The sequence below is a fragment of the Silurus meridionalis genome, chromosome 17 (assembly GCF_014805685.1).
Source record: "Silurus meridionalis isolate SWU-2019-XX chromosome 17, ASM1480568v1, whole genome shotgun sequence".
Lineage (NCBI taxonomy): Eukaryota > Metazoa > Chordata > Actinopteri > Siluriformes > Siluridae > Silurus > Silurus meridionalis.
The window spans coordinates 2258101-2282328 of record NC_060900.1 but is presented as its reverse complement, the minus strand read 5'-3'; the positions used below and the strand labels follow the sequence as shown (position 1 = coordinate 2282328).

General features: G+C 42.4%; 1 protein-coding gene across 4 annotated transcripts in view; it reads left to right on the top strand.

The window, feature by feature from the left end:
• nr6a1a (nuclear receptor subfamily 6, group A, member 1a) overlaps nucleotides 1-24228 on the top strand; it is a 74918-nt gene that overhangs the window by 24243 nt on the left and 26447 nt on the right. The gene's annotated exons all lie outside the window — the stretch shown is intronic.

Below are 24228 nucleotides of genomic sequence, written 5' to 3'. Positions count from 1 at the left end.
ATTTGGGTAATACAGATCGTATTTCTGCGTACTACAATTGTATATCTATATCTACAAATCGTGTTTCTCTGTGCTACAAATCTAATTTCTGCGTACTACAAATCGTATTTCTGCACGCTACAATCGTATTTCTGGTACGGAGTGAGTAGCCTCGCTGACGACTGATAGGATTGCTGTCGCACTATGAAACAATTTTTCATTTAGTAATCAAACATACATGCATACACTTGCTCCTTTCACGCCTATTACCAGTGAGAACCAAAAGGTAACTTTCCTCCCATAATCATAAAGTATTTTCATATAATTCATTCATAAATTACAACCTGTTTGACTTGTGTCAGGATCGTCTATTCGGCTTTTTCCAGCATACAGGAAATATCTGAGTAGTTACCTTGCGTTTTTTTGCTCATTATTGATTCATGCAAGCTGTTATTTTTTTTTGTTTAGTCTGCAAATCTGCACAACCCCCAGTCCGACATTTTTTTTTATACCTTTCCCAGGTCACACCCTGCTTTATGGGTACTGTAGTTTTTAGGTAGGCTCAAAAAGTGGAGAAAGAACAAAGGAGTTCCCATTCCAAAGCATGACCCACCCTTCCTCCCTCTTTTCTCTCCGAGTATGCATTAAAAACAACATCTGGGCCGTCTGGTCCAAAGCTGGCCACATGTGCTACAGCAGTTAAGCCAGGCTGAGCGGCTGTTAGGTAAGCGCTCCGCCTTCGTTTCAGACTGAGAATTCGGACAGAAAACTTCTGGACGTTCTGCTTGAAAACTCGGCTGTGTAAAAGAAAAAGCCGAGTTAAATGTTAAAAGTAAACTCTCTGTAAAGTTTCTACCACATGCATTCAAAGGGAAATTGAAATGAAGTCCACACCTCAGGAACCCCAAGTCGTGCAGGTGGACGTTTTGCGCAGATACCTCCCGAGGAAACGCAGAGCAGTCTTTATTTGTTTTTTTTAGCGTTAGAAAAGTGGAGGAGGGGCTGAGGACTCAAATTCCCCTTGAGTGAACCCTCTGAACCCCAGAGCCGGCTCTGTGAGCGATTGACCTCTTCCTGTGCTGCCACAGCTCAATGAGGACTGCTGTTTCAGAGGCCTGATACCGGGCCCCCAACCCCCCCAAACACAAAGTCCATCCGACTTCACTCTCATGTGATAGCAATAGTGTGCAGTAGTAACGTAGCTTCAAAGCTTACCATTGACGTTTGGTGTGCGTGGTCTGGGGTTAGCGTTGTGCCTACGATGTGTAGAGGGGGGGAAACAACGCCTGATAAAGCCTGAGGAGTCGAGCTGAAGTGTGGTTTTCCTCCTTCATGGCTTCTCCCGAGTTTGGCAGCAGCACCGGTCGTTTTTCAGACCCAAATGAGAGCCACATGTCACTAACTGAGCAGCACTTGCCGAAAGGTGGGATTAGCGCAGGGAAAGCCCCCTTTAAGGCACATTTTTTGTTTATTTCAGTGATATCAGCGTCCGCTTGGAGTCAATACCCACCAACCTTATGGCTGCATCAAAAGCTGATCTGCAGCTGAATCGAAGGATTAACGGCGTGAAGATTTTGCCTCATCTTTTTGTCCTCGACTGAAACTTTTTGCCAAGCTGTCACAACAAACACACCACTGTACAAGATCACTTTTTTTCCCGCTGTAATTCCATTTCAACGAATGAAATAACACAGCTCGTCGTTCAACACGCCGCCGTGATCCATGTTCAGCGGGCGGGAAAAACCCCTACAAATATAAGACAGCCGTGATGAATAGGGCGTAGTGTAAAAAGCTGGGATTCTCTTGACTGGGATTCTTGCGATAAAAAGTCATTAGGAATCAGTCAGCAGAAGATCTGTCAAGCTTTGGGAAGTCAGCGTCAGCTTTCTTGAGGACTAACCCTGCCTGACAAATTATTCAGGATATAACGCGTAAATAATGCTTTCAAACGCGCGTAACGAAATCTCACAGCGTGACCGGTTAGCGGCTACGTACGTATCGCTAACACAACCTCAGACGAACTCACCTAGCTGGAATACTGAGCTGTCTGGAATTAATGCAGATTTAGTGATTAGGACCAGCTAATGCAAGAATATCCAAGAAAATGGAAACCCAACCGTAACTGGAAAGATGTGAAGACTACGATAATCCTGTTGACTTTTTACATTTATGGTACACACCCTTTTCCAGAGCGACTTGGGTCTCGACCCCGTTCTGATGGTTCAGATCCTTTCTCAAGAGACCAATAGTTGTAGCTTTGTCGGTGCTGGGATTCGAACCTTCCTATCCGAAGTCCAATGCCGTAGCTGGGGTTTAAACTTGTGACCTTCCGATTAGGAGTCCAACGCCTTCACCACTGATCTTCCAGCTCCCTGAACTTATATAGAACCAATATAAAATGTAGTTTTAGAAATGCCAATTTTAGCCACCCGTATGTTTTAGGATGCACAATATTTTGGTATTCTCTTCACATTGGCGTATTCCAACATCCAGTGTTTTAAATGACACTGCATATTAGTCATTGCTGATTGACAATCACATTATGGTCTTGCCCAGCCTTTTGTTTCTTGTGTATACGCACCAAATCCAAAGTGCTTCACCACCTCCCTGAAGTCAAGTATTTTCTTCTAACCTCTAATCCCAGTTATTCCTCTTACGCCACGCCGCATTTCTAACGTCTAACTAACGTCTAATTAACATTTGTTCTCACTTGCTTTAGATTAATATGATAAACCTGTGATTTGAAACCCTTTTGTTTGTAGCTGAGACTTGTCTTTTTTTGACCAATCAAAGTTCTGATTTTGGTTGATCTTTGCATTAAACACGCACAACGTTGGTAAAATATCAGCACCTCACAAGCCTTACTTTGAAGGTCGTATGTGAATGTTGGCCAGATGTAATGACAGCAATGCACGAGTTCTATTTAAGACCAAAGAATAAAAAATAAATAAATTGTATGGAATTGTAGTGAAAAGTTTTGGAGACGTCCTTCAGGACGGCCGGAAACGTCGTGCGGTGAAAGAGGCATATTTATTATTCGACTTTACGGCTGTTTTTTTACGTGGAGTGGCCGCGTTGTCGCCACGGTGATGTCATTGTGGTCTGGACCACCTCACCGAATCAAAGTGGCCTTTGTGTCAAACGATAAATTAGTTACTTGTGGATTTCAGCGCAGACAGGACAAGAGCACGCGTTCGCACGCACGTCATTATTCATCAGTACGCCAGAGCATGACGTCCGACAATGCGGAGTGACATTCTTCACCTCGGAAAAGACTCCAAGCAGCGAGTGAACGAGCCTCGTCCTGCTCTACGAAGTCTTCTTTCTCAGCTCGTGGCTCTACTGCGTGTTCTCGTGCTCTGAAGGTTTCATGGTTCCTGGCATGTTCCCTACCCCCAGCTCCACTCACACACACTGGGAACTGGGGGCCCCCTGACCACATCCTGCAGCTGTCTCCTGGTTGACAGACTCAATTGAAATTGTTTAAAAAAAAACCCAGCTATTACTTTTATCCCAGTGAAACCCAACCAGCCCCAACCAGTTCAAACACTAATAAACACTTTTAATGCAGAAATCTAGCCAGCATGTTGTCCATCACAGTATATCTGACATGAACCTCTTTACGCTGCTTTACGACTTACAGTTTAATGTACAAAAAGAAAAAAACGACACAAAGTGAAATGGTACAAGCCATGTTACATTTCCCGAGAGGTTCTTATGGGATTTTAAGTTGTCCCGTGTTAAGATTGATACACATTAAAAAAAACAGTGTTATATCAGTACGTCTGACGTTATCCAAGTCACCCCACAGATAAAGTTGAAGAAAAGCTAATGAATGTGTAAGATACTGTTCTATATAGTAAACTCTACACCATTACACTACTGGAGGTTGCAGCTCAGTGGTTGAGGCTCTGGGTTACTGATCAGAAGGTCAGGGGGGTTTTATCCCCAGTATCGTAAGGGCTTGGGGCCCTTAAGCGAGGCCCTTAGCCCTCTGTGCTCCAGGGGGCGCTGTAACGTCCAAACATCTCTGGGAAGTGTGAAGAAAGAATTTCACTGTGCTGTAAATACATGTGACAAATATATAGCGACTTCCCTTTTCTTAATGTACAAAACAACGTATAAATATTCTTCTAATGAAAATATGTGCTACACTTTTTTTCCAGCCACATGTGGTTCTTTCCCAAACTATTCGCCAAACTCAGAGGCACACAGTCGTTTAGGGCCAAAATGTTCCCTTCACTTGAACTGGGAGAACTGAAGAGAAATAAATGAGACCTTCTCTGTTCTACAGGATCTGTTTCTGTTGTTGAGTTTGTGACGAGTTCTTTTCATGGAAACATCAATGCGTTATCACAAAGTTGACTTTCAGTCCGATTCGGCACACACCGCTTTCACACCGGAGTGCAGGAGCCATGTGTGTTAGATCTTCTGTCATTTATAGTCCAGTGTTCTATAGTGTGTATAGTGTAAATGTGAAACGTTCATTGAGTGAGACGTCGTAGGTGAAGCTGAGATACCGGTTTTCTAGGCCTTCACACGTGACTCGCTCCTGGAACCCTGCCAAGTGTTTGATTATAGAAGGGCATGTGTGAATAAAATACGGTTTATGTTTCTCATGAGCTGCGTGCGTGCGTGTGTGTGTGTGTGTGTGTGTGTGTGTGTGTGTGTTTTACATTCCTATAATGATGTTTGAGTGTAGAACATACAGACAGGGTACTGTTAGTCCTCATACAGTGTTACTGCACACATACACACACACACACACACAAATAGTGTGCTTTTTTAACTTCATACACTTTACACTGATCTTTATTTTCAGTGCATCTTTCGTTCTCTTTTTCTTTCTTTCTCTTTCTCTCACTTGTTCTCTCCCTCTCTTTCTCTCTCGATTTCTTCTCCCTCTCCCGTTTTCTTTTTTCTCCCCTCTCTCTACCTTTTCTTCCCTTTTCTCTCTTCTCTCTTCTCTCTGTTTCTCTTTCTTTCAGTCTGCTTTCTTAATTTCTAAATTGTCTGATCCTTTTCTTTCTTTCTTTCTTTCTTTCTTACTTTCTTTCTTTCTTTCTTTCTTTCTTTCTTTCTTTCTTTCTTTGTCTCTGTGTCTCTGTGTCTCTGAGTCTCTATCTCTCTATCGTTCTCTCTCTCTGTCTTTCAGACTCAAGATTCTTTTGTCCAATCTTGCGTTTTTCGAAAGAGGTGCTTTTAGTGATCTATGTGTGTCTCTCTCTTTCTTCCATTTATTTTCTTTATCCTCTCTCTCTCTCTCTCTCTCTCTCTCTCTCTCTCTTACACACACTCATTCTGTCTGTCTCTCTTACACACACTCATTCTGTCTGTCTCTCTCCCACTCTCTGAATGTAAGTAGGAAACTAGGTCATGGAGGCAGGGTGCCAGAAGTGGTGGTATGTCCTCTCTTCCTCTCCTCTCCTCTCCCTCTCTCTCTCTCTCTCTCTCTCTCTCTCTTTTAACTTAAATAGGGCTTTTATGTAAGTGGAGGAGGGGAAGCAGCTCAGGGGGAGGGGAAGAGGAAAGAGAGTGCTATAGGGATGAGAGCGTTGCTTGAGAAAGGAAACTTGGAGAGGAAACGGTTCGACTCCTTTTCCTGACCCGACTTGTTCAATCTCCTAAAAAAGATGCAGGTTTATGTAGCAGAGACCTCGTAACCTTCTTCTCTCCCGAACCTCCACATCTGAGAACCAAAACCCTCATTTAACTGTAAACAGGAAACTCTTCGTTAGTCTTTGTGTAAATAATTCTAAGTGGTTTATTTTTTGAATGACAGGCATTTCGGGGATATTTGGGCTTACAGGCTCTCAGTGTTTCCAAATTTAGCGCACTGGTGCAGATCACGGACGCGCAGAACTGCCGAGTGTACACAAAATCAGTGTGACTCGTCGACTCATCATCTCTCAAGGAAGTCCTGCCTCTTAGTGTGCAATTAGACTCGCTATTAGCTTTTATTATGCACAAACTGAAGCAAAGAAAGCAGCAAACACACTGCAAATCGCTCACGCAAACGTCAAGTAGAAGGAAAAAGCGCTGGAGACGGAGATCAGCGGATTTGACAGCTAGAAAAAAAACTCGACCGCATTACTGGACATTGATTAGTCGTGTTTCCCGATCTATTGTAAATCCTGATATTTAAAAAAAACCTCCTCATCTCCAGAAAATTGCTGTTTGATTAGAATTAAAAAGAAAATGAATATTATTTTGAACCTTGTCTTTAAACTGTAAACATGCATTACTGTGTGTGTGTTTTTTTATTTTATATGTATTTTTCTTAACTATTCTATATGCCCAAAAGTATTGGGACACCAGATTTCCCCGAACCGTAATGAACTGGAACGATCTGACTGCACCCGAGTCCTCCTCTCCTCTGCTCTCCTCTGCTCTCCTCTCCTCTCCTCTCCTCTCCTCTCCTCTCCTCTCCTCTCCTCTCCTCCCCTCCTCTCCTCTCATCTGCTCTGCTCTCCTCTCCTATCCTATCCTCTACTCCTCTCCTCTCCTCTCCTCTGCTCTCCTCTCCTCTCCTCCTTTCCTCTGCTTTCCTCTCCTCCTCTCCTCTGCTCTGCTCTGCTCTGCTTTTCTCTTGTCTCGTCTTATCTCCTCTTCTCTGCTCTCCTCTCCTCTCCTCTGCTCTCCTCTTGTCTCCTCTCCTCTCCACTCCTTTCCTCTGCTCTCCTCTCCTCTCCTCTCCACTCCTTTCCTCTGCTTTCCTCTCCTCTCCACTCCTTTCCTCTCCTCTCCTCTCCTCTCCACTCTTTTCCTTTGCTCTCCTATCCTCTCCTCTCCTATATCAGTACCTGACTTTACTAACACCCTTGTGGCTGAATGAATTTCACACAAATCCCCACAAAATCTACTGGAACATCTTTCCAGAAGCGTAGCTCGTATTATAAGGGCGAATGGGGACTAAATGAGGAACAGGAAGTTCAAAAAGGAGCGCATACCAATCTTATGGTCCGGTGTCCACAAACTTTTGTCCATATTGCACTCTTACAAAAATGTGTATCTCTGTTCACTTCGGGTGTAGAATGCACTTCCATTTTCTCTTCTCTTTCGCTCTATTTTCTGATGCTTTTAGGATCCCGATGTATAAAAGATGCATTTGAAGCACAAACTACTCAACACAATACCATGTCCTAGTTTACTCCGTGTCTGGCGGGAAGAGAGCTAGAGCAGGGTGGGAATACATTTAAATTTAACTTACACACACACACACACACACACACACACACACACACACACACACACACACACACACAGTGTATTTCTGCTGCCTAATAACAACTGTGCTGAAAAGCAGGGTAAAGCCCTGGGTGCCTAAAAATCAAAACCGGTCTAATAATACCACTAAGTACTTAAGTAAATAAAAATGAAGATTAACAAAATGTACAAAATAATTGAGATCTAAAATAAAAGTTTGTGATGTCCTCATTTTGTGATCATTCAATCCACAAAAACTGATATCAGAAAATCTGAAAACGTTCACGTAAATAATTTGCCTTACGAAAGAGTGAACGGGAATCGAAAGAAAATCCCAACACAGACGTTTATTTTTAAATGGACGCGTTTAAAACTTTGAAGCTGTTATGACTGGAACTGTCTTTTATAGCCGTCTCCTTTGATCCTCAACTGTGTATTCTTGTGTTTGTGCTCTTTGAACTGTGCTCTCAAGGTCGTGTGTGTGTGTGTGTGTGTGTGTGTGTTGGTGAGGTGGGGGATTTCCTTTCATTGGGGGTGACTGAAGCCAGTGTGATGGACTTAAAGCTCCTTTTATACCCCATTCAGATCCGGTATTAAAATCTGTTTCGGGTCACGTGAAGTCTCATCATGTGTGCGTTCTCTCCTCCACATCAGCTCTTTTCAGTGTGAAGCTCAGGCCTCCAGACAAGTCCATGGGTTTCATTCGCAATTAATTTGCAAGTATATATATATATATATATATATATATATATATATATATATATATATATATATATAATTTTTAATTATTATTATAATTTTATTTTTAAAAACAATGCCCAACTTTTGCAATGCTAGTGAAAAAGAACAAGAGAGGGGAGAAAGAAAAGGTAAAAAAATAAAAACAATAAAATAAAAACAATAATAATAAAAATAATAAAATGCAATTCTATATTTTTGATGACATCATTCAATCTGATCTAAAAATCAAAAAAAAAAAAACATGAGTCAACGTTTCAGTATTTACAAGGGGTGTAACAATTAACATAAACAGTTAACATAAAATCTGAGTTCCCTCAGGAACGTATTTTGTGGCGGACCGTAAGTTTGTTTAGTCTCTGCCTCGCACTTTGAGCTCAGTGTCACTGTTTAATTTTTTTATTATTATTAAATTGAAAACATACACAACAATGCATTGATTCTTTTGACTTTTATGTTCAGCTTCAAGAATTTCTCTTAAAAGGAGAAAATCCTGACAATTCCACTTATCGAGGGAGCGAATGATGAAGGATGGAATTAAGACAATCGTTAAAGTCTGCTGAAATCAGTAGAACAGTTAAGTAGATCATATCTTTGGAAAATTAAATATTAAATATAAAACACACACACACACACACACACACACACACACACACACACACACACACACACTTATATACATGTGTTACCCAAATGGGGTCTAACAAATGTAAAATGTATTTTCATTTAATTTTCCAATTGAATCGATTACTCAAGTGAATCAATATTATAAAAATTGTATTGCCTTAATTTGATTTCATCAATTGTATTTTTATATTAGATGTTTTTATGTACATCGTATTATAAAATATGATTTTGTAAAAATCATAATCACAAACGTTAATAATAATAAACTGCGTTAATAATAAATATGTAACCTGTAACCGTACCGGAATCGAACTGAACCGTGACTTAAAAACGAGGTCCCGCGCCGAATCGTGAATTTTGAGTACCGCTATTATTTACACCGCTGAATCTCTTAGCGTAAGATTTTTATTGACGGGGAACGGATCCCACCAAATCGTAACATTTTCGTTTTGATTTTTTTTGGATGATTCGATTCAAACTTTCAGCACGTAAATCTCCAGAACCGAAACCATCTTTTCTGTTGGACATGTAGAAATAAAATGATGCCCCTCCTACTCGGAGAACGCAGACTTGGATAAGTGTCGCACCGTCAGGATCGGAGCGGGCAATCAGCCCATGTTTTAGTGTGAACGCACTTCTGTTGACTCACTCGGGATTTGTTTAATTAGAAAAACTCATCCGAGGCTGATTTTATGAGCTTTTTTCATTTCTTTCTTTTTTTGAAACTGGGATCGAAGTGACATTGTACAGCTCTTCCACACAAACGGGAACCCGAGTGACCCGAGACGACGCGTTCAAATCCCCGGCGTGAACAAATTACACTTCTGATCCGATCTCCCGAGACACGTTAGTACCAAGTCTGAACAGAGCCCTAGACTCACTGAATTACAGGTGACAATTAAATCCCACAAGGCTGAGTGTGTGTCTGGCGTGTATGTGTGTGTGTGTGTGTGCGTGTTCTAGAGAGACGACTAGACCAAACAAAAACAGGACAGGTGCTTGTCTGGACTTGTTGGGTTACAGGAGATGCTCTCCTCTTCCCTTCCATCTCTCCGATAGCCTTTCTTTATTATTTTTTATTTTTTTTTGTGCTTTTTTCTTTCTCCCCCTTATCTCATAAAGCGCACGAGTTCAAAAGGTCTTTGAACGCAGTTCGGAGGAATGCGCCGTCGAATCAAAAAAAAAATCCCCGCACACTTTCAGAGATCTGGAATGCGCTGTATTTTTTGACGTTAATGAGATGTTTGCCATTTTGTCTCGCTCTTATCTCAGTAAAGATGATTATCCGATTCCGGAAAACGTCTGACTTTTTACGTACTAGACTTTACATTCCGGCTTTTACGTCTGCGTCTCTTTAAACACAGTGTCCATGACTCAGCTTTTTTATTTACTCTGAGATATAAACCTGTGTACAAAAGACTAACCGGAGCCACGCATGCTGAAAAAACGTGTCTTTTCTCTGAGGGGGGAAAAACTAAATCTAAATTTCTTTCGGTTTCTCCCGTTAGGGGTCGCCACAGCGGACCATCCGCATGTTTGATTTGGCACATGTTTTTACGCTGGATGCCCTTCATAACGCAACCCTCCCCATTTATTCTGGCTTGGGACCGGCACTAAGGCTTGTGCAACCCTAATGGCTGGGGTCGGTTCCCTGAAAAATGTAACAGTTAATAAACAAGATACAGAAAATTTCCCAAATTAAACATTTATTGAACAACCCAAGCCTCAATCAGTGCACTCAGTACCGGGTTTCAGTAGCCGCCCAAACTACAGCTAGTCAAAGTCTCGCTAACAATGCAGTTTTAACTCGCGTTCTTTTTTTTAAATGTTGTTTTCAATCTCTCACCAAATGTAGCATCATATTTACCCAGTGAAATATATATAATGTTAGATTAAGAATGAAGGATAAGGATGTAAAGTCCGGGACTGTTGACCTCCACTTAGCATGAAGAACAGCTCTACACGCACTCGGCATCCAGGAAGTTCGTTTCTCCAAACGTTCAGCTGAAATACTTTGTAAAACTTGACAGAGGTGTCCTTCACAAGCTGGAGATTTTCTTGTTCATCCCAGAGCAGTGCAATAGGATTTAGGTGCGGTGACTGGGCAGGTCGTTCCATGATAGATGAGACTCCAGACAACTGTCTGCTCTCTAAATAACACTTACAGAACTTGTTGTCCTGAAGTGGTTCAGGATTCCTTTCACTTTCCAGTCTCCAAACTTCTCTGTTCCAAAACAACCCCAAACGATTTCCACCTCCATGTGTGACTGTGGGTGGTGAGGGAGTCTCGTCTTCTCTCCTGTTCTCCGTCTCACTCAAGTTCTTCTGCTAGACCTAAAAAAAAAGTCACATTTGGACTTTTGTTTTTGCCTTTGACTGAGTTTGATTCGTAAAACCAAAAGGAACATTCACGTGTCTCAAAAAAATAGACGACTCGTTTCGACTGAATTCTGACACTCGCTGTAAAATGGACATCTGTCTTCAAATGGTCAGCGGATCAAAAAAGTGTAATTCGAGGGAACGTCTATTGTGTGAGCTAAACAAGAGGCTGCTCAGAGAAGTTATTAATCGGTGCCGGAGCAACAGGACACATTTACATCTCAATGATGTTCTTTTTTCTCCGTCCAAAGATATGGATTTAGCACGCAGATTCCCATACTGCTGCATTCGGAGCAGCTATAACCCCGAATCCAATTCCTCCGAGATTCATTACAGGCTCCGGAAAATGAGGCCAACGAACAAAATGGCCTCCGATTCTGTTTTTCCGCCGTCTTTGAAGTGCTAATGAAGCCGCTCGAATGTGATTAACACAAGATGCCTATCTGAGCCTACATGCTCCATGCTAAAGGACTCCACGTGACGGGGAGAAGACGAGCCACCATCTCATCTCGCTTTTCCTCCCGCTATGTTTTGCTCTTCTTTAATAATTGACCCGGTTTGGGAAAACCCAGCTCAGCAAACAGTTCTGCTTCTCTTCTCGCTCGGCAGATCTGAGCAGGAGTGTGTTAGTGGGTTACCCAGTTCTGTCAGCTAGCGCTTGTGAAGAACTTCTGAAAGGCTGCGTCATGTTTGGAGAGTGTTTTTTTGTGTTTTTCTTTTTTAGTTTGTATTTTAATGGTTGGACCGGAACCGATAGATTCTGGCTCACACAAAGCAGTGAACGCGAGCCGACATGGCTACGGCAGCCCTCAGAAATTTCTCACTCACCTTGTTTTGGTTTCCCCCCAGGGATTTTCTCCTCATGTTGTAATTTTACTTTGACCTTGAACAGCTTTGTAGGGCTTTAGTAAGAGACAGGCAGGAAATGTTACAGTAATCGTGCCGAGAAATTGTTACTTAAACTCATAGTCTAGTGAGATCGTAAATTCACTACTGTGTTAGCATGATTATTTCTGCTGTAAATCGTTGAAATATCATGCCAGAAACCTCTTACTGAGGCCATGTCCGCACTAATACACTCGATTTGATTTAAAACGCTCAATTTGAAACCAGTTTTCGTGTCATAGTGTGGATTTGTGTGCCTCCAACTTTGAGGAACAGTTTAGAGAAGAACGACATATGGGACTGTAGTTAATGTCAACAGTCTGCTACACTGACTCAGGCTTGGTTTTGATCACCATCACTGCACCCCGCAACATCGTTTATCTGCAATAAATGGACATTCGGTGCAACCCAGATGAGGATGAGGTTCCTCTTGAGTATGGTTCCTCTCAAGGTTTCTTCCTTATGCCATCTCTGGGAGTTTTTTCTTCACCACAGTTGCCACCGGCTCTCTCATCAGGGACAAACTTACACTTATAAAGAACATATTAATTTTTTATCACCCCATTATCTGTGTAAAGCTGCTTTGAGACAATGTTCATTGTTAAAAGAGCTATACAAATAAAAATGAATTGAATTGGAAACGTCCCAGTTCTTTTGGCTGGACTTTATACTGTACCATATGTCATATTTCATTATGTGAAGGTAGTTTGTTCATCCAATCGGGTCCCTTGTCGAAAGAGAAACGCGAAAGCAGCGCGCCATTAGAAACGCATCCTGCACGCCACTTTATCTGATGTAATGTTCCCTGACGTATTGAGACTGATTTTTTGCCTACAGTCCTAAACAGCTGTGGCCTAATTCCGTTTTGTTTTTCTTTCCCCTTCACTTAGCGGTTCGCCTCGTAACGCCGAGTTATTCCTGGCATATAAGGTTGGACAGCGTGTTGGCTTGTCAGATGCTATGAGCACCGAGTGTACGGGATTGTAGCCTTGGGATTAATGTATGGAAAGGGGTCAAGCTGTGCCCGGGGGCATGTGGGGGTTGGGGTGGGGATTGGGGTTGTGTTGGTGGGGGATGTCAGCGTACGATCCAAATCCACTCGCGATGCGCCGCTTGTTCATTACAATACAAGGGTAAATGAGGCATCACTCATTAAATATGCGCATATTCATCATCCATCATGGGTCAGAACGCAAACACGCTATTTAGACCTAGTTTGGGTTCGGATTTGGAAGAAGAGAGAGCTAAAAAAACAAAAAGAGAACGAGTATAAACGCTCGACAACACGATTAACGAATGGATTCACTTTTTGCTGATTTTATAACTTAATCAGATTAAGCACACAACAACAAACATGCACCGAAAAACAAACTAACGGATTCTCGATCCCGGAAACGAGACTTCGAAAAATATCCAGAGAGTTAGCAGTGAATCGCTAAGGATTTCTTTTGACACTATGAGCTTCTGATTGGAGCATTGTTTCGAAAACACGAAGATTCAGTGTCATCAAATGTACACATACATACCAACAATGAGTCATAAACATGACATTAGTAAAGAAAAGCCTTCACAGGCCACGAGAAATCCCAATCTTGTTTTCCTGGATTCTCCTGGCTACTAATTTGCATATAATCATTGAATAACAATTCTTGATATTCATATAAATTACGCTCTCATAAATCCCGTCCGTGGTTTCTTGTTATCGCGTTACCCATACAGGGTGCATACCTGCGGAGTTGCATACCTGCTCTATCACTGCACACAGGTTCCAACAGGCCGCCGAACCTCAGAGGACACGCACTGATAAGAGCACCACCATCGACGTGTCTCACAGACGTACAACACGATATCAGGAACCCGAGAAGCTTAAGTCGTTTCCGCGCACGCTCGGGTTACATCAGCGACTCGTTTGAACGCATCATCGAAAGCCGCAGTTCAGAACTTCACGCCGACTCGGAAAAGTCTCCGATAAAAAAATGTTGAACGTTTGGTGCAGACGACGCACGATTAATCTGATGGCTGCAATTTGCAAACCGGTACCCATTCAGGAAATGTTCAAGTATTTAATAAAGATATAATTATCATTTATAACACCGGGTAATGAGAAATGTATTCCCGAAATGTGGTGTTTGTGAACATCCAGGTTTAGTGTGGTAACAAAATGTCTGGGAAATTCGACAGCTTCAAATCGTGCTTTAGTGACAAATGACATTGTATTTGTAGCCCAAATCTTTTAGCTCTAGATTCAGGTCACTGGACGCTGTAACGTCCTTCCAGACGGTGGATTTGATCTTCTTTATTTGCCTCATTTAAGCCGAAATTACAGGAAGTTTAAAATTGATACGTTTGGTACGTTTTTTAAAAAACGTTTTTTAAAAAACGTACCAAAATCCCACACAACTGTCTGAATAGGGCTTAAATCTTTAGTTAGAGCATTTTCTGTATTAATTCTGTACTATACAACCTAAAACCAATGTAATAAATACCCTACATGATTATTTGGCAATATGATCGACTGTTTAATGACTGAATTATCAGTGCATTAAATGACCAATAACTTAATGATCAATGCACTAAATGACCAATAACTTAATGATCAATGCACTAAATGACCAATAGCTGAATGATTGATGCCATAAATAGCCAATAACTACATGATCAATGCACTAAATGATTGCCTGATCAATGACCAGTGAACTAAATAACTAAATTTAATTACAAATGAACAAAATGACCAATACCTGACTGATTGAGACACTAAATGACCGAAAACACATAAAAAATCCAATACATATATTTTTATTGCCCTCAATGATTTATTGTTAATAAATGTAATGTAATGAATGACTTATAACTCGATGAACAAAAGCCCTGTTACTGTTGTATTAATATAAATGAAACACTCAAATCAAATCTCCTGCCCATTCTGCATCTTCCTGAGCATGTGATTTAATAAATATTAATGATCGCCGGCTTCTTGAGTGTTTCATTAGCTATCACTCCCACGTGGCCGGCGCTGGTGTCTCGTGCCGCTCAGTTTTTTTTTGGCATTCCTCGGGGTGTATTGTGTACTGCCTTCATTTTCTGACGAGAGGCTTTGAGGAGCACGTTTAAATATTTAAAAAAGAGATCGTGAATTCATACAAGCTAAGCTGCAGCATCAGAAGCTCTCTGGGCAATCGCAGTTCGTCTGCACAAAACTGCTCTCCTTCTGAAGGTTTGATTTCAAACAAGCTTGTCTGCATGACTACTGTATGCCTCTCGTGGAAATCCCGGGAGATACTTCACCTCACACACACAGAAACCCACACCTTCGTCCAGACAGGTAGACCTGATTATGCAGTAGGAGGTTTTTCTACGTTCCAACGCAGTGAGGAATGAGAAAGGAATGACACCAACGCATCATTTATTACACAACCGAAAGAGTTCACTATGTTGTGGCATCCGACTGTTTTCAAACTTATCCAACCTCAAATTTCTTTACGCTTTGGTCCTCTTTTAATACCCACCCACCTGCAGGCTTTCGTCTATCATGTTCAAGTTTATTTCTATAGCGCTTTTCACAATAGACATTGTCTCAAAGCAGCTTTACAGAACTTAAGAATTAACGTGAGTGATGTGTATTTATCTCTAATGAGCAGCCATGGGGAGACTGTGGCTAAGACCAAAGAGAAACTCTCTTAGATGAATGAGGAAGAAACCTTGAGAGGAACCAGACACAAAAGGGAAACCCATCCTCATCTGGGTGATATCATGCCATCACTTCCAGGTGGAAAGGCGTAGGCAGGTACCTGTTTATTTGAGACCCCATGAATCCAGACAACCACACCCTTTTTGCTGCTCTGCTGCATTCCAAAGTGCATCAGAAGAAAGTGCTATCTACCTTCTTCCACACACGTGAACTCAGAGACACTTATGTTTGGCTAGTGGAGATGGAGGAGAGAGTCTTTGAGAGCATGCCAAATTATGGACGAATGGATGGACATGGAATGGATATTCAGGCACAAGAAGGTCATGATTTCAAATCCCAACACCACCAAACCGCCACTGCTGGACCCTTGAGCAATGCCCCAAAACCCTTAACTTCAGTTGAATAAATGCATATAGGAATGAAAGTCTTGTTAAAGAGATCCTTCTGCACTCCAATCATCCATCCAGTCCATCTGTCCATCCATCCGTCAGTCATTGATTCAAACTATCCATCCATCCATTCATCCATCCATCCATCCATCCATCCATCCATCCTGTCTATCTTTCCATCTATTCTTCCACCCAATTATCCATCATTGATTCATCAGCTTAATCCAGTCATCCATTCAGTCTATCCATTTTCTTTATCCAGACATCTTTGTACATCTTTCTGGTAATCCATCCATCCATCCATCCTTTCATCCATCCATCCATCCATCCAAATGCAGCCTTTTATCTATCCATTTACCCATCCACCAATCTTTTAATCCATCTTTCTTTCTATACATCCATTTTTCTGTATACATCCAAAAATGCATCCATTATTTTTTCTTTTCTTTCTTCCTAACTAATTCCCCATCTATCCATATATCTGTCTATCCACCACTCTAATTCGATTATCCAGTCCAATTTTTTCATCAATGTAATATAATCCATTCATCAGTCCAATTGGTATATTCCTCCATCCATTCATTCATCCACTCTTTATCCCTTAAGTCATCCCTCTATTTAATATAGTAAATCTGTAGCCTTTTAGGAACCGGTTGTTGGGTTAACGTGATTTTGCCGAGCAAAATGCGTCTTCATGTCTCCGCACAGGATTTTATCTGGGCCCAGCTCAGCGTGCGGCGTTCTGCGCCACTTTAGAAGAAGGTCAGAAGCAGCTATGGCCATGTTGTGATTACAGGATGCCTCTGTTCCTAATAACAGGCTCGGTGTGGAACGCTCGCCAGCACCAGCGGGTCTCTAATAGTCACGTCGGGCTCACGGGCGCGGTGTCATTAGCGCTCCACCCTCAGCCTTAGACATCCAGCCTGTCATTTAGCAGGCCAGATCAGAGAGGCAGAGCTCCTACCCCTCCTCTTCTGGATCAAAACTCCACACTGCAAGAGCAGACATGAAAAGAGATGCTTCACAACGCCCTTTTTTATTCCTTTCTTTCTTTCATTCTTTGTTTTTTTTCCTCTATTGATGATGGTGACCCTTAATGTGAAAATTGAGGAAACCCACATGGGTTTAAAAGAGGACTAAAGCATCTAAAGAAGCACTTTGGTTGAGTATTTTTACTTCTGGGTGACAAAAATATCCCACAGTTAGACGTGTACACTGATGTTGAATTCTTTGGCGGGGGTTTCTATACAGCACCAGGGTGATTGAAGGGCTTCAGGAGAATTTTGGACATCGCACAGCTGTTAAGTGATGAATTTATGACGCATTTGTTCAGGTTTGAATACACATGAAGTGCGTTAGGGTTTGTGGGTCTATTAGAAATATTGTAGAAGGTATCTGACGCTGTAGTTTATCTCATTTAAAAATATCTCATGACTCGTAGATTTATTCCATGTTGTGGTGTGGTGAGGTTTTCCACTAGATTTTGGATGGACTGAAGAGAGTTGGGTTTCATTCCTTTACAAGAGCTTTAGTGAGAGCAGACAGGAGTGATGTGATGTTTGAGGAGGTGCCAGTTTCAGTTGAGGAGGTCAGGGCACTGTGCAGGGCACTGAAGTTCCTCCACGCCAACAATCATATTGACCTCTGTGCTCATGGTGGCATCATCATGCTGGAACATGTTTGGATCTCTAAGTTCAAAGGGAATTGTAAAGCCACAGTGTACGGAGGTGCTCCATGCAATTATTGTTTTATTGTTTTATTGCAGTTTTATTGTAATTATGAGCAATTTTGAGTTCTTTCTCAAACCAGAACAAACCTCCCTATGAACTTCATAAGACAGACATTTGGACAAATTCTGGTTTACCATCTTGGCCACGCCTCCAAAATTATTCCTACAAACGCCACCCAGTGACTGTGGTGTAAATAAACATTGATGCTGTTTAGATTAAAACTGGTTATATTTTACGATTCTGGTCTTTTTTATCCTAAGTTGAACTCAGGGAACTAATCCTTGTGGTGATCTGGGGTTTTCTTCAAACCAGACCATGGTACAGTTCTGCTCTGAGAGCTGCATGCCAGATGCAAACTTTCACACTACTTCCTATTTCGAGTAGCAGGTCACGTCAATTGCCTGCAGTGAGAACATTGTGAAAATCGCACGTTTCGTGTTCGGGCTGCACGGCCAAAAAATGTTTATGCGAGAACGCCAGGCCGTTTGCGGGTCCTAAGGCAGGCAGGCAGCGACTTCACTGAGTGATGGGGCTGATGGTTTAAAATAGGCAGATAAACGATGACTCTTTCACAAAGCTCTATGTGAAAGCGATGTCTGGAATTACGCAGTTGATCCACAGTTCAAAGGAAACTCGAGCCTTCAAGCCAAATCATCATCGGAATACTTTATTGATCCCACAGGGAAATTGTTGGGTTGCAGTAAAATGGAAGTAAAATAAAAAATATGAAATGTAATCTCAAATATTCACACGAAGTTCTATATCGTGTATAGATGCCATACAATCAATGAGTTTCTAATCTTACGAACCTCGGCCGCCCACGACCCTGTCACCGATTCACCACTGTTCCTTCCCTGGAGAACTTTTGATTGATACTGAGCACTGCAGACCAGGAACATCCCACAAGAGCTGTCGTTTTGGAGACGCTCAGACCCAGACGTCTAGACGTCACAACTTGTCAAACTTTGAGGACAAAATGTTCACTTGCTGCTCATTAAATCCCACCCACTATCAGGTTCCATAATAAAGGGATCTTCAGTGTAACTCACTTCACTGCATATATTTTATAATGTCGTAATTTTATTCCTAAATAAATGAATATCGTGGAGCATCTGTTTAACACTCGGAGGAATTACATAAATGTGAACGCAGGTGAAATTTCAGCTATAAAAAAATACTTTACAAATATCCAAATCCCGAGAACATTCCTGCTCTGACTTTCATTCATATTAAACGAAAAGGTCAAATTGAAATGGAACCATGTAGTGGGTTTTGTTCAGCCGCGACACAATTACACCCAAACACTGCCGGGTTTATTACAGAAGGACACAACGGAGTCCATTATCCGTTCCGAGCGGCCCGCATTAGCATTTCTGATCTCACTTCTTCGTTGCTACTGTGCTCTAATCAAGGCTGAACTGCTGACGGCTAAAGAGGAAAAAAAACAAAGCAAAAGTCAAAACACAGGCCTTCATCATTCGCCCTCTTCTGTTTACTTCACTCGCGTGGCCTTTACCAGGGCCGGTGCCTGCGTCATGAATAAACTAGCGAGGGGTTTTTAACATTGTGCACAGAGAAGGAAGTGGAGCAGGAGAATCGCGGCGCGCGGCGATGTTCACGGCTGTTTTTACCGCGGGCGGCGAGCGTGAAATGCACTAACGCGATCCGACAGTTTTGGAGCAAGTAGAAGAGGGCTGGACAGGAAAAGGAGGAGAGGGAACGAGAGGATGGGGTGCGGGGAGGGCGCGAGGACAGACGATGATGAGGGGGAAAGAGAAAGATTGCTGGCGGTTTGTATTGAGGTCACCGCCAGTATATAGAGCTCTTGATCTCTTCTGATCTGCCCAAAGCCGTGTCTCTCAGAAGAGAAAACGCTTTATGCAAAGCGCACACACATCAATCGCGCTCTTATTAGCGCCGCAGCAGCCATTTTCCCCAGCCGTTGTTCTTTTGAGGAAATGTCAACGGTCACATCCAGACTGAGAGCAGGTCGAACACCGTTTGACATTTGAGGCCTCGTGTAGGAGCACAGACTTGTTCCGCTCAGCTTTTTGCCACGAGGTAATTTAAAAATGCACAACAACTCGACTTTTAATTGCAGTCTGTTATGACTTTATTATTATTAGAGTTGTTTCTTTTGAAGGTACAGTGGAGAACATCACTGCTCTGATAATGTGATCCAGGAATATCATGCTGTTTATTTGTGCTCCATATACAATCGCGTGTAAAAACGTACGAGTTTGATGATCACACCGAAGAGTCGTCCATAAAAGATTAACCAAAGTCTCAAAGCAGTTTCTGCTGCACTGCACAGCACAGAGAGGCGCCGTTCTTAACCCCTAACCCCCTCTGAATCTTCAACACCAGCCGAGCCGAAGACCAAAACGAGTTCAAGTCCCAGGCTGTTTACATTTCAAATATTTTATTTAAAGTGGTGGACGGTAATGAAGTAAATGTAATTTGTTACTGTACGTCAGTCGCTTTGTCACGTGTCTGTACTTTACTGAAGTGTTTCCATTTGGGGAGATTTTTACTGTAACTTCTACATTTCAAAATCTAATTTCTTACTTTTTACTACATTAAGTGAAATCAGTCGTTTCTTTTTATTTACGAATAAAAACGTAACTGCTGAAACACGCAGCGAGTCACCAATCAGGATCGAGCGCACGCTCTGTTTTACACGTATTCTGATCGGCGCTTTGTGAATCTACTGATCACCAACATACAGTTCAGCATCAGTTCAACATCAAGCAGAACATTTAGAGAGGAATAAATGATGAAGAAACTCCAGACTCGAACTCACCACAACACACGTGACCCCGTTTACACGTTTTTATTGAAGTAGTTGAAAAGAAGGTTTTTGTGTTCATGATCATTGTAATAGAAATCAATCAGTGTTTGAGTCATTAATATCATTCTATTAATAGATCAGTGTGCTGAGAGTCACATTCGAGTCTTTACACATAAACTGAGGTGATTAAGTGAAGAGTTTTGTGATAAAAATGATAACAGGAACATTATAGTTATAATAAATCACTACTTTGGATACTTAAGTTCATTTGAAGGCAAAAACTTTTGTACTTTTACTGGAGTCACATTTTACCGAGTGAATCTCTACTTTAACTAAACTGCATTAAAGGCTAAGGGCCGTGCTCAAGGGGAAACTTGGTGGCGCTGGGATTTGAACCTGCAACGTTCCGATCAGCAGTACAACCTCTTAACCACTTCCCAGCCTGAGCCTTTAGGCATCAGAGACTGGAAGCTTAAGCAAGAAACCTCACTGCCCCAGGAGCAACCCGAGAACCCGAGTTCTGTGTGAGAACGGGAGGAGTGTGATGTTTTAACGCTCATATTTCGGTCGAAGAAAGACAAGACTTTCCACTATTCTGTCTCTCGTTCAACCCAGGAAAATAAACCAAACCGACATAATGATTCATTAAAGTGTCCATCATTCTCAGCAGTAAGCAAAGAGGAAACGAACTCCGCGACCCCGCTAACGCGCTCGTGCTAACGATCATTTAGACAACGTTAACGTGGGCGCAACAATTTTTCCTCGTCTCCCCGTCACAGTTCCTCTGTCAAATTAACCAGCGAAAACGACCGCGTTGACGTCGAGCTCACAATCCACTCTCTTCTAAATGAGTCAGATGTGCGATGACGAATCAGAGCGTGTCCGATTCCGTTCATCGTAAATACACCAGCGTTCCGGAAAGAGACGCGTGCCCTGGCTGACGCTCTGGCAGCAGTGCTCTGGAAAGCCTGCCAAGATAAAGAGGAGCACCTGTGGTACAACAGGAAGCGTATTATCATGTGACTCATTTACATTTTCATTCCTCAGTAATAAAAAAAAAAGAATAATCTCTTCCGAGGGCAAAGCTGTTCAAACACAGGACGCCAGATCTAACGCATAAAACACCAGAGCACACATGTCAAACGTGTGAAACATCCTGCGAATGGAACCAAACACGGTGACCTGATCCGCATCATGTGCACTTCTCTTTCTTCAGAATTTCTAACGGAGGTGAAATGAGGAACGGCGTGCAGCTGACCAGATCGGCACAAACGCCGCTCTCGAACCGGAAGTGCCGCTCGCCATTTAGATCATGAGCTAGCCGAGCTGAACAGCGTTTCACCTCCACCACAGCAACTTATTCGGAAATTTAAACCAATCAGCCAGAACATTATTACCACCTGCCTCATATTGTGTTGGTTTCCTTTTGCTGCCAAAGCAGTCGTGACCTATCGAGCATCGACATGAACTTCCTCAGCAGTGTGAGCTACAGGAACTCTTCTGCGGGATCAGACCAGAAGGACCACGACCCTGTCGCCGGTTCACCACTGTTTCTTCCTTGGAGCACTACATTTCGGAGTGTGCTTGAGGAGTGTGTGAGATTCATTCCGCCACATGGGTGATAGTAAAACCAGGTACTGATGTAGATGAGGTGAGGAGGCCTGGGGGTGCATTCAGCGTTCACATTCTTCACGTCTCAGAGCTTTTAGAGATCCACCCCATCTCATATATGTTCATGGAGTTTGCTTGGTGCACAGGCTCATTGTCTCTGGTCTCCAAGTTGAAGTGAGAGGAAAATTTCAAGAGAGATTTTATACAATCGTGTGAGGAAGAACTGCATTATAGCAGGCGAAGTCTCATACACACACATTATATATTGCTGCAGAAGCATTTAGGAGGAAAAGGCACTCATGACTAATTCCAGAAGTGGCAGTGACGTATTTCTGTGAATTCGGATGCGTCTCAGTGTGTGTGCGTTGAAGTTAAAAGCTCTCCACAGTGGCAGATTTATAGCGATGGACCCCAGGGCCCTTTCTCTCTCCGCTCGCTGGAATGAAAATAGAGCGCGAGGCAGAGATCAGACCCACGGAGCTGCTCGCTTTAAATCATTAGACACCGAGGTCCAGAGTTCAGGCCGCCACCTAACAGTGACTCAGGGCATTTTATTTTTGTATTTTTTTTTTTTTTATGATGATGATCACAAAGGTCGCTGGATGAGTTTCAGCTGATTCACGTGCGACTTGTTTTCTGCTCCTCGGTCGAGTCACGTTTATTTAGACGGTTATGTGGTGTTTTTTTGGTGGGGTTTTTTTTTTTTGGTACTTCCCTGTTCTTCTCATGATGATGAATACACACACACACACACACACACACACACACACACACACACACACACACAGCTGACAGGGAAATGATGACAGGCATTCACATGACTGAACCGAAAGCTGTACTTCATTCCACGCTTGTTTTTTTCCCCCCTTTTTTCTCATTGTCACTTGCTGAGTGTATTATTTATCCCGGCTGCTTTTAGCACTTTGCAGCTTTCATGTTTAGTTCTGACTCGGTCCGAGTGTGTGTGTGTGGGTGGGGGTGTGTGTGTGTGTTTGTAGGGGTGTGACACTCCCTGTTCTTCCTTTAACTGTCACACACTGGTTTCTGGCGGTTTTGTGGAAACTTGCAGCACTTGCGTTTTTTTTTTTTTTTTCTCGTCGACTCGGATGGATAAAACTCGCATCACCAGTGTAAACGGAATGAACGATTGTTCGTCAGTGATCAGAAAGAATACAAAGCTGTTCATATGATTAAAGAGTGATTCGGAAGGCACCGAGCGTGAGAGCGTTAAACAGACTGTTTGACACTGAGCTTAGAACGATTGAGCTTATGTCTGTTTTATTTTTACTCTGTGAACACTATTGGGCCATTTGCTACTCGTGATAATGAAGAAACATCTGTGGAACCAGATGTCTTCTTTTTATTTATTTTTTTCCCCTAAACCCTGTGAGCAGGGACACTAGGGTTTTCTCCGGTGTGTTTCTGCTGCCCTCTGCTGTTCACGTCGTGGCAGTGCAGTGTGATCATGTATCCCTGTGATTTAAAATGCTTCACTGGGTTGACGAGTAAGTGGACATCCGTACTGCCAAAGTCAAAACAAACGGAAGAAAAGAAAGAAACGAGATGAAGATAAAGGCAATCTTATTTTCTCTCTCTCTCTCTCTCTCTCTCTCTCTCTCTGTGCCACCTTCTTTCTTTCTCTCTATTATTATCTGACTCATCAAAGTGTGTCTCTTTACGTACTCATTTATCCACTCCATTCATTTACTCACTCATTCACTTTTTTATGCTTCTATACTCTTTTTTCCTCTTTCTTTTTTCTATACATCTGAAGTATTTAAGAGGTTAAGATTTTGGACTTCTGATCAGAAGGTCGTGAATTCAAATCCTACCACCACCAAGCTTGAGCGGGTAGTAAAAGAGTAAAAGACAGGAGGCAGAGCTGGAGGTAGCAGAGCTGAAGATGTTGAGATGTTCGTTGGGAGTGATGATGATGGACAGGATTAGAAATGAGTTTGTTAGAGGGACAGCGCATGTAGGACGTTTTGGAGACAAGGTGAGGGAGGTGTGATTGAGATGGTTTGGACATGTACAGAGGAGGGTTATGGGGTATATCAGTAGAAGAATGCTGAGGATGGAGACATCAGGAAGGAGGAAAAGAGGAAGAACAAAGAGGAGGTTTATAGATGTGGTGAGGGAAGACATGCAGGTAGTTTGGGGTGAATAAGGCAGATGTAGAGAACAGGGGGGGTATGGAGACGG